Below are 11,727 nucleotides of genomic sequence, written 5' to 3'. Positions count from 1 at the left end.
TTTAAAGTGTTATTTTCTTTTTCCCTGAAACAACTATGTCAATATAAAACCAACAGAAATTAATTTAAAAAACTTTTTCCACAAAATAAGTTTTTCAAAGAAAAGTAAAGAACTCCATTAAACAATAAATGAGCAAAAATAAAATCAAATAATCTACCAAGCTCGAAACTACCACAAATCAGCATCGATAAATAAATGAAACCCAAAATAAATAGAAATTACAATAAATACCGAGTCAAACTCAAAACGAGCAGAAATTAACATAAGTTGGGCGCAAAACCCCTATGCCTTCCCAAGGCCAGAACAAAATTTGCACTTTACTGAAAAATACAAAAGAATGTACATTATCAGTTTAATAACTGATAATTTGGATTTGGACTTTTTAAATAAAATTGGATTTTTTAATTTGGATTTTTTAAATAAAAATTCTTATTTTCACCCTACTCAGTTCGGATTTCGTCATGGGATGTCAACAGAGCAAGCCTTGCTTTTTTTAACAACATTTGTCAATGATTCGTTGGATGCGGGGTTGAAAGTTGCGTCTATATTTCTGGACATTATGAAAGCATTCGACTCTGTTGACCATAGCGTATTATTATCAAAATTAGAGCATGCCGGTATTCGTGGTAATTTTCATAGTTTGATTGTCTTTTTTGAGTGGAAGGAAACAGTGTGTTGGGGTTGGGAGTGTTCATTCTGATTATATGAATGTGAGATGTGGAGTACCACAGGGTTCTGTGCTTGGACCCTTGTTGTTTTTAATCTATATTAATGATTTGAATTTGTGTCTTAAAAGGATATTTAGTCATGTGGAACCTGCAGCTAGAAGGTCAAAGATGATATTGCCTAGCTTCGCTGATGACACACAGTTTTATGTGGCATCTGTGACAGAGTCAGATTTATTTCTGCTTTTAAATACAGGAATGAGTTGCATTGAAAGATGGATGCGTGTAAATAAATTATGTTTGAATCATAGTAAAAGTAAATTTATTCTATATGGAAGAAGTACTAATTATTATCCTTGGATCCATGGTATTCAACTAGAAAGTGGATATCTCCAGAGACATAGTTATGTTCAATATCTTGGTTTCCAAGTTGACGAATGTCTTATGTTTAAACCTCATATTGAATGACTGTGTATAAAAATTGCCAGGAACGTTGGAATGCTGCAGAAACTGAAAAATTTTTTTCCTCCTAAAATTTGAAGAATGCTGTATTTCTCGCTGGCTCATCCGTATTTGTTATATTGTGTAAGTGTTTGGTCAGTAACATTTATTACTTATCTACTGACACTGAGGGTTCTACAAAATAATGTTGTTCGTGTTTTATCTGGAATGCGAGGTTCTGACTCAGTTCGAAGGAAATACGACTGTATTAAGATTATGACACTTTTTGGCCTAGTTAAGTTTTACACGGCATTATTCATGTTTAAAAGTTTTAATAACCTACTACCTGCATGTTTCTCGATTGCATTTAGCGATGCTAAACATAGGTATGAGACAAGAAATTCCCATTCCATACAAACCCTGTTCCCTGTAACAACAAGGTCTACGTTTTCTATCTGTTTTTATGGCCCGGCTGTCTGGAACAAACTTCCCGAGGAGGTAAAAAATAACACAGATCTGGAAGACTTTCGAAAGTCCCTCAGAGTAAGTTTTTTTTATCAATATGGAAGAGTTTAGTTGTTGTGTAGAGAGAAGGTGTGGGGTAAGGTTGTTTGTGTGATGAGGGTGAGGTTTTTGAAGTGCTGAGGGATTTATTTCCCTTTTTTTTATTTATTTTTTTTCTACTCTCTTTTTTTGACTGTTGTGAGTTGTGTTTAGTTGTTTGCGTGGATTATTCTCAAGTCTCAACTTTTTTTGTTGGAGGGGGGAGAGGGAGGCGAGAGAAGATATTTATTTGTTTTTGGGTTGGACCCTTTTTGGGTTATATTAGGGTCCGAGGAAATAAATGATAATAATAGAAAATATTATATATATTTTTTAAAGTGTTTTTCTTTTTTTTTCGGGTTTTGTCCGGCATGCAGTAATGCATTGGATTGTGTTTTTTTAAATGAGATGTTTGTTTATTTATTTTATTGTAACCCGTTTGTAAATAAAAAAAAAAAAATATACATAGACTGATATTTAGAAATAAAAATTTAAAAATTATTTGATTTATTAAAGTTATAAAAGTAAAAACATTTATATTTTTTTCAGTAAAGTGCAAATTTTGTTCTGGCCTTGGGAAGGCATAGGGGTGTTGCGCCCAACTTATGTTAATTTCTGCTCGTTTTGAGTTTGACTCGGTTATTTATTGTAATTTCTGCTCGTTTTGGGTTTCATTTATTTATCGATGCTGATTTGTGGTAGATTCGAGCTTGGTAGATTATTTGATTTTATTTATGCTCATTTTTTGTTTAATGGAGTTCTTTACTTTTCTTTGAAAAATTTATTTTGTGGAAAAAGTTTTTTTAATTAATTTCTTAAAGAATGGTGACAAAAAGTCAAACTTTAGCGTAAAGAGCGAGGGTTAAGAAAGAGGCAGCCCCTCTCATATACGAATAATTTCTGTTCGTTTTAAGTTTAAATGTTGCTTGTTTATCTTGTAAACTTGTTTTTTTTTAATTTAATTTCTGATTGTTTTTCAAATCATATGGGGAAATACTCCTTTTCTTTTCCCACCCCGTGTAAATTTCCCCTTGAAAATTTCCCCTGTAAATTACATTAAACTTATTGAATTTTCTGTGTTTGAAATCAGCATAAAAATTAAATTCTTTTGTCGCATCTATAGTTATCAAGCTTCCATATTTATAGTTTCGGTTACAATTGAACAATTGATACAATTGAAGTCACTCCTTACTTACTGTCGCTACCATGAACTGTTTAATATATGTTTTGATATATATATATGCTATATATGTTTTGATATATATATATATATATATATATATATATATATATATATATATATATATATATATATATATATATATATATATATATATATTTATATAACTACTGAAAAACTGACAGTAAAGAATAAGTTTTTCTTAAATTTTATTAGACTTTTACGAAAGCACGTTCAAAAGAAGCCTGTATATAGAATGGTTAATGGCTAGAGCTTTTTCAGGGCATAGAAAATCAAAAAAGGGTCTAGTTTTTTGTCAATAAAAAACTCTGTGACCATACTTCCGAAGATTTTTATAAAGTCCCTAGGGAATGTGATCTCTTTTTTATAGTTATGTAAACGGTAAACTATATTCGAAACAGTATGAAATTGCTATTTTTTTTTTTTTTTTTTTTTTTTTTTTTTTTTTTTGGAAGCGGGGGTTTAACAAAGGACTTTCGTGTGAGAGAGAAATAAGTCATAAATGTGGGGTTCAATCGTTGCAGAGAAATTAATCGGTTTTTTGCTTCCCTAAAATTGGTATTCTGACACTTAACTAAAGAAGGGTGTAACAAGGGTGTTACTGGGCAGAGCAGTACCGCCTAATTCTATCAATCGAAATGGCAAAACTAGATAAATAGTATTTTATAACGCGATTGAAGAATTTCGGGCGCCAGAAGGTAATTAAAGATTAGGCTATACAGCCTCATCACGTTCGGCTTTACCCATGCCTAAGATATAAACGGTAAATTCATATGGAAAAGGAAGCACAGAAAACCCGTCAGACCCAACTAATCCAAAATCATCAAAATCACATTTTTTCGTTGTAGCTAATTGACAAAGCTGTCAATCTGTTACAATGGTCGAGCGTGTGAAATAATAATAGCTTGAGTAGTGCATTCAGAGCACCGTTTTGATTAATATTGAGTCAATATTTAGAAACACTTTGCTCCGTATTTTTATGGATCGTTAATTTTTTACCAATCATAAAGACTAGATTGAAGATTCACTCTGTTTGCTCTAAAACGGACGGATACCCATGGTCAGAGCTGCAAATCAAGAACGCGTGCCGTGTCTTGCTTTCAAACTGAGTGTGACATATGACAAGTCTAAGACTGCTACTTTCGCCACTTATGCTTCATGCAAGGTCGCTAGCTCGTTTCGAATGAGCAATGATCAACTACCGTGACTTACTCAATACCATCATTAAAGATGAAGGAGGAAGCAGAAATGATTTTTTGCTTGAGAAAAATACAACTATGGAAGGGATGAACGAACTTAGGTTTTCCTTAATACCACTTATATTACTAATTCTGAAAAACCACAGAACCGTCAGCTCGCAATATCGTGTGGATAAGAAATGGGAAAACCCCCTGTAAATGTCTAACATTAATTCTATTTTAGTATTTAAAAAAATATTGCATAACTAAGGGTGTCACACATTAGATTACTTCGTGTACACCGGAAATAGAGAGGACTTAAGGCACAGACGCAGAAACAAACCGTTCATGGCAATGATCTATAAGTAAAGAGTCATGTCAGTAAGAGGAAAGGCGTAAAAGATAAAAATAAATATAAAAGAGATAATAAATATACATTACCAATAAGATAATGAAATAGATTGATTATAAACAACAAGAAATTTTTACAATACAATAACTTTGTTTGTGTTTGTTGTGCCACAATTTGTGCGTGTTGGTGCAGGGTTGGGAGTTCCGGCTGGTCACATGGGAATTTTGGACTATCTCCCACACCAGCTATAATCTTTTCAAGCAATTGTCTTTAATTATTAGATTAAAGTCAGAACCTTTTTTGTAGATGTTAAAATAGAGATCAGCAACAGAGATCGCGCCAGGGCAAAGTGCTGATATTTGTCATTTTATGGCACAAAGCAAGGCTGTATCCAGGGGGGGTAGGGGTTTTAAAATCCCCCCCCCGAAATTTATGTCCCACTCGCAAAAATCGTAACAAAATGAGTATAAGAAAAATTTTTGATGCGTTTTTCAAATTTTTTTTGTACCCCCCCCCCCTCAAAAAAGAATCCTGGATACGGCCCTGGGACAAAGTAACAATTTTGGTTCAAATGAGTCAAAATACAATCAAGCGCAATTATAAATTTATGAGGCAATTAAGAATTAATTAAAACCTTCTAATTTAGTTCCCTCTCCCAAATTTCAGAGGTCAAATTGATGCGCAGTTGCACAATTGTTCTAGAACACATTTTCGGACCGAGAATGCAATATGGGTGCTAAAGGGGTGATAGTCCTTCTCTTCTGATGAAAATTGTAGATTTTTAAATATTGAAGCATTATGATAGAAAGTTAAAATAAGCACAAAGAGTGTTTGACAGCGGTTACAACTTTCCTCATATTTAGAAATCTTTACTTAGGCAGCGCTATTGCGCTGTCTATGAAACACTATGATACTGTGTAGATTAAATACACAGAAAATGAGCTAATATTTTTAAAAGGATTTTAATACCAAAAATGGACTTTTAGAATAAAGAGAAGGAGATTTAGGGGAGGGGTTACCCTATCATATTTAGAAAAGCCCTCAATATAATATTCAAAACCTATCTCAATGTTTCAAGATTAAATGCGCGGCACCTGCGCCACTCGGAATCGTGGGTCCGAATGGAAAAGTTTTTTTGTCGCTTGTACCGTCTCACACTATAACGTGTGTTCTCAGCTCTTTATTGGGTTCTACCTTATTTTTTTATAGTTCTACAGATTTCTTTTCATATAATGCAGCTTATTTGCGACGACTGTTTTGTTTTTTGCCTTAAACTGTTTTTGGGTTTTTGCTATTAAGTCTTAGTTATTTATCTAAAATAAAATGCAGGAACAGTTGCTGACTGACGGAAGTAATATGAAGCATCGTTGCAACGAACGACTAGATGGATTGTGTTTATCCAAGTGTCAGAAAATACAAATTCTCACAAAACCGTAATACCTGGATTTACTAGAGAAGTTAAACACTTTAACACAAAATGGTAAGAAGAAAACCCAAGGATTGTCAGCGTTTACACAGGTTTGACGTAACAACTATATGAGAGAAGGAAAATTTGATATGTTCTGTAGAAGAAAGTAAAGGGTAGAGTAGGTTTTACCAAGGCCGTACCCAGGAATTTTGTTCGGAGGGGGTTTTACTCAAACAAAATTTTCGGGGGGGGGGGGGGAGTTACACAGAAAACTAACCTCAAAAACGCATAATTTTTTTTTATATCCATTTTTGTTACGTTTTTACGATTCAGACAAAATTTCGGGGGTCATATAATAAAATTCCAGCATTTTCTTGCAACGCTTTTAGTGGGATTAACTACAAAGCTTTTCAAGTGAAAATCCTAACGATAAATTAATCCTTATACCAAACAGAAATTAATCCTGTATATGAAAGGGGCTATCGACGTATAACCCTTTGCTCCCTATGCTAAAGTATGATTAATGCTTCATTGTAGGATTTCAGAGTGCAGCAAATATACCCGACTTGTAACTGCAGGCGCTTTATTTACGTGTTGCCTTTCAAAACTTTTGAACTGAAATTATATTTTTTAAAGCAAATGAGAATATATAACTGCTTCATAGAACCTCTTTCCCTGACATTATGATAAAAATAAATAAATAAATAATGTCGTCTCATTTTTCTTGCGCTATTGACTAGAGCAGTCGTTTTCGAAGCATTATTGAAAAAGCTCAACCTCGGTGGCAAAGGTGGGAGTGAATATGGCTCCAACTTCCATTTCAATTTATTTCTTATGTATATAATTTTTCTTCGTTTTAATATCATATTCAGAGTTTTTGTAAATGTGAGAGGGATTACTGTCCCAGACCCATAAACCATCCACTCTTTTCATTAAACTCAAGTGTATATAGTAATGCTTCGAGAAAAGGGGCTAATTTTGGAGGTATCAATTAAAAAAAATCCTACAGAGAACTTTTTAAAAGTAAAATAAAGAACCATATAAAAACTTAAGACGAGCAGAAATAAAGTCATATAATGATTGAAGATGAAGAAGAACATGAATTGCAATAAATCAAAAAAATGAAAATTAAAACGGACAGAAATTAAAATGAATTGCCACACCAAACACATGGGTAACAGATAATATTGTACATGAACAAATGAATCGTAAATGGAACAGAAACTAAAATAATTTTGCCAAGAGAGGCGCAAGAGAGGTCAGAACCGCCACTGGTCAGATACGAACTTTAGGCGTAACAGCCATGATATACATATTTTGACAGGAAACGAAAATTACAAAAGTAGAATTATTACTGGCTACTTAAAGAAGACGTCAAACCAGTAAAAATCTTAGAGACAAAATTTTAGCAAGATAGGTAACAAAATATACAAATTTCACGTAGATGGCCAATATTTACTTTATCTCCATACAGGTCTTTGGGACTCGCTTACATCTTTTCATTCGGCCGAAGGTTTTAACCAAAGGCTAAACTTAAACAACGAAAAATTACTGCAAACAGAAGTAGGGTTAGCCCCCATGCCCCCCCCCCCATCAACCTTCTAAAGGCCAGAGCGTTATTAGTGCTTCACGGAAAACGATTTCCATTTCGAGTAGTTTGTCTTTTACTTGTAATAACACCAACAACAACACAAAAAAAAAAAAAATGATATTTCAAGGCTAGTGAAGGCTTAGAAATAAGATAAATAAGAAATAAGTGATATCCCCCTCCTCCTCTCAAAACCTTTAAACGGCTTGATTGTCATATGCGTTTTACCATATTTGTTTTTTTAAATATTGGCAAGAAAGATCACCATACTAATCACCATTATTGATAAGAATTAATGGAAAAAATATTCAAATATATTTTGTTTCCGTAATCCACAAATGGTATGCAATCTTTGGGAGGCTTATGGGATAGTTGTCCTACTACTCTTTGTGGTAAATTTTGTTCATTTTAAGTTTAAGTTTCATTTTGTTCACTGGGTCGATACGAACACCCCTGAAAAAAAAAAATAAAAAAAAAACCGCATCCGTGATCTTTCTTCTGGCAAAAATACAAAATTCCACATTTTTGCAGATAGGAGCTTGAAACCTCTATAAGGTTCTCTGATACGCTGAACCTGATGGTGTAATTTTCATTAAAATTCTATGTTTTTAGGGGGTATTATCCCTTTTTTTAAAAATCAGGCAAATTTCCTAAGGCTCATTGCGCTTTGATGGGTAAAATTTAACTTCATAAAACTTATATATCTTAAATCAGCATGATAAACCGATTCTTTTTACATATCTATTGGTATCAAAATTCCGTTTTTGGGAGTTTCGGTTGCTATTGAGCCGGGTCGCTCCTTACTTACAGTTCGTTACCACGAACTGTTTGACCAGCTGTTCAACTATCAGACATTTCCTGGTAACAAACTGTAAGTAAGGAGCGATGCGGCTCAATAGGAACCGAAACTGTACAACACGGAATTTGATGGCAATAGATACATCAAAAGAATCAGCTTATTATACTGATTCCAAATATATAAAATTCATTAAGTTTAGTGTTAACTATCAAAGGTTACGATCCTGAGAAAACTTGCCTTATTTCCGAAAAAAGGGGGGGCATCCCCTAAAAGAAGAGGAATCTTAATGAAAAACACACCATCAGATTCAGCACGTCAGTAGATCCTGCAGAATAGGTTTCAAGCTCGATAAGTTTCATTATAGACAGAATAGGTTCCAAATGCAAAAATGTGGAATTTTTTATTTTTTGCAAGAAGAAAGAACACAGATGCGTGTTTATTTGTTTTTTTTTCTTTACTCAGGGGTGATCGTATCAAACCAATGATCCTAGAACGTCGGAAGAGGGCTCATTAGAACGTAAATCAAAAAGTTCTAGTGCCGTTTTAAGTTACCAAAAAGACTGGAGGGCAACTAGTCGCCCTCCTGCGCTCCTTTTTTCCCCAGAATCGTCCAATCAAAATTTTGAGATAGCCATTTTGTTTAGTTTAGTTAAAAAATCCCAAAACTATGCCCTTAGAGATAACATGACCCCCCTTCCATCCCCTGGGGATAGGTCTTTAAGTTATAAAATTTGCCCATTGTCTACCTATAATATTTGTTATTGGGAAGTATACAGACATTTTTAGGGTTATTGGGAAGTATACAGACATTTTTCGGGGAGATTTTGTGCTTTGGGTGGGTTTTCATGGGGATAATTTTTCATGTGGAGGGAGATTTTCGGGGGTGAGCTTTCCAGGAGAAAATTTACACGAGAGGGATTTAAAAGAATTCCAAAATGAAATTCTTTTTATTTGTCTTACTTTCTCTTTGCCAACTCAATTATGCATTTGAAGATGTTCCAGGGGAATTGTCCGAGGTAAATTTTCAGCGTGTTCGGATTTCCGGGAAATGATTTCCCAAGAAAGGGGGTATTTCCGGAGTGTTCGGAAAAACGATTAGAACTTAGTCTTTTTCAAATAAAAGTTTGCTAAGGAAAATTTTTCAAGCTGAATCTTCTGCAAAAATTTTCCGGAGAGGAGGGGATTCCAGAGAGGATGGAATTGCCCGGAAGGAACTTTACGGCGGCGGGGGTTATTTTACGTTGAAGGAAATTTCCACGGAAGAGTTTCTCGTGAGTGGAGAGGCTTTTTCATGGAGGGTGAACCAGATTTACTGGCATTATTTGAAAAACGATCAGAAATTAAACGTAAAAAAAAAGTTTTTCAACTGAAAGTGTGAAGCAATATCAAGACTCAAAACGAACAAAAATTATTCCGTATATGAAGGGGTTGCCCCCTCCTTAATAACTGTATATTTACGCTTAAGTTTGACTGTTTGTCCCAATTTTCTAAGAACGACTCCTCAAACACAAAGGCTGTTTAATTAAAATAATGAAAAAAAAAACTTTTCCCACAAAATAAGTTTTTCAGATAAAAGTAAAGAACTCCATTAAACCAAAAATGAGCAAATATGAAACCCAGAACGAACAGAAATTACAATAAATAACCGAGTCAAACTCAAAACGAGCAGAAATTAACATGAGTTGGGCTCAAAACCACTATGCCTTCCCAAGGCCAGAACATAATTTGCCCTTTACTGAGAAAACATAAATGTTTTTACTTTTATAACTTTAATAAATCAAATAATACTAACATTTTGATTACTAAATATCAGTATATTTATATTAAACTGACAATGCACATTCATTTGTATTTTTTTCAGCAAAGTGCAAATTATGTTCTGGCCTTGGGAAGGCATAGGGGTTTTGAGCCCAACTCATGTTAATTTCTGCTCGTTTTGAGCTTGACTCGGTTATTTATTGTAATTTCTGCTCGTTCTGGGTTTCATATTTGCTCATTTTTGGTTTAATGGAGTTCTTTACTTTTATCTGAAAAACTTATTTTGTGAAAAAGTTTTTTTTAATTAATTACTGTTCGTTTTATATTGATAATCTTTTCAGGGAAAAAGAAAATAATACTTTTAAATGTTTTCGGTTTTTAAGACTTTATAGTTTGGCCTGCTATTTGTATGCTGGAGAAAAAGTTTCGGCAATTTTTAACAACATACACTCTTTTAAAAATCTGGACACAAATAGTAGTGTTTAATTTAGTTTCATACCTCCTCCGCAATGGAAAACTTGATACCATTCGCAAAAAATAAATCTGTTTACTTTCTTTGATAGCTTGGATACTCTTACGCTATTTTGATTTGGTTAAATTTTAAGAGCCGAAGTAGCCCCGAAAGTTTGAACATAATACCCTCAATCGTTCATGGGATATTGCTGAGATGCTTTATTGGGAATTAACATTAACACAGTGCATTTTTATTTAATCTTAAGGCAACATTTATTTTTAAACATAATCGGCAAATGTGAGGGTGGGCGTTGGAGGGGGATTAGTTGCCCTCCAATCACTTTCGACTATTAAAAAGGGGCATCAGCCCTTTCTATTTTCAATCAAATGAGCCCTTTTCGAAGTTCCTACGACAACTCTTTCGATACGAAGTGCCCTGGTCTAAACACACACACAAAAAAAATAAAAATAAATAAAAACATTACAATGTACCCACATCGATCTCTACTATAAAAATGTCAAGCCTTCCTATCACTTTCGACTATTACAAGGGAACTAGGCCTTTCGATTTCCAATCGAATGAGCCCTTTTTGAGTTTCTAAGACAACGCTTTCTATAAACACCTTATATGCCCCCAGGGCATAAATTACAACCCTTGCCGTAAGGGCTGTTAGGGGGGTTATCATCCTCAAAGACCTAATTTCTAGAACTTTCAACTACGTTAAACAAAATGGCTATCTAAAAAGTTTGATTGGATGTGCTTGGTGAAATGGTGGGCGTGAGAGGGGCGTTAGTTGCTCTCCAAACACTTTTAACTATTAAAAAAGGCACTAACCCCTTCAATTTCCAATCAAATGAGCTCTTTTGAAGTTTCTACGACTACGCTTTCAATAAAAACCTTATATGTCCTCCAAGGCATAGCTTACAACCCTTGCTCTAAGGGCTGGGGGGGGTCGTCATCCTCAAAGACCTAATTTCCAGAATTTTCTACTACGGTGAATGAAATGCCTATCTGAAAATTATGATTGGATGTGTTTGGGGGAATGGTGGGCGTGAGAGGGGGGTTAGTTACCCTCCAATCACTTTCGACTATTAAAAAGGGCACTAGCCCTCTTAATTTCCAATTGAATGAGCCCCTTTTGAAGATTTTATGACAACGCTATCTATCAGAACCTTATATGACCCCAGGGCATAACTTACAACCTTTACCCTGGGGGCTCTGGGGGGTTTGTCATCCTCAAATACATAATTTCCAGAACTTTCAACTACGTTGAACAAAATGGTTATCTCTAAACTTAGATTGAATGTGTTTGGGGAAAAGGTGGGCGTGAGAGGGGGGTT

Source organism: Artemia sp. Qi Xiang Cuo, chromosome 5 (assembly GCF_049724085.1).
Source record: "Artemia sp. Qi Xiang Cuo chromosome 5, ASM4972408v1, whole genome shotgun sequence".
NCBI classification, from domain to species: Eukaryota; Metazoa; Arthropoda; class Branchiopoda; order Anostraca; family Artemiidae; genus Artemia; species Artemia sp. Qi Xiang Cuo.
The sequence above is the reverse complement of the archived record's forward strand: the minus strand, read 5'-3'. Positions refer to the sequence as shown.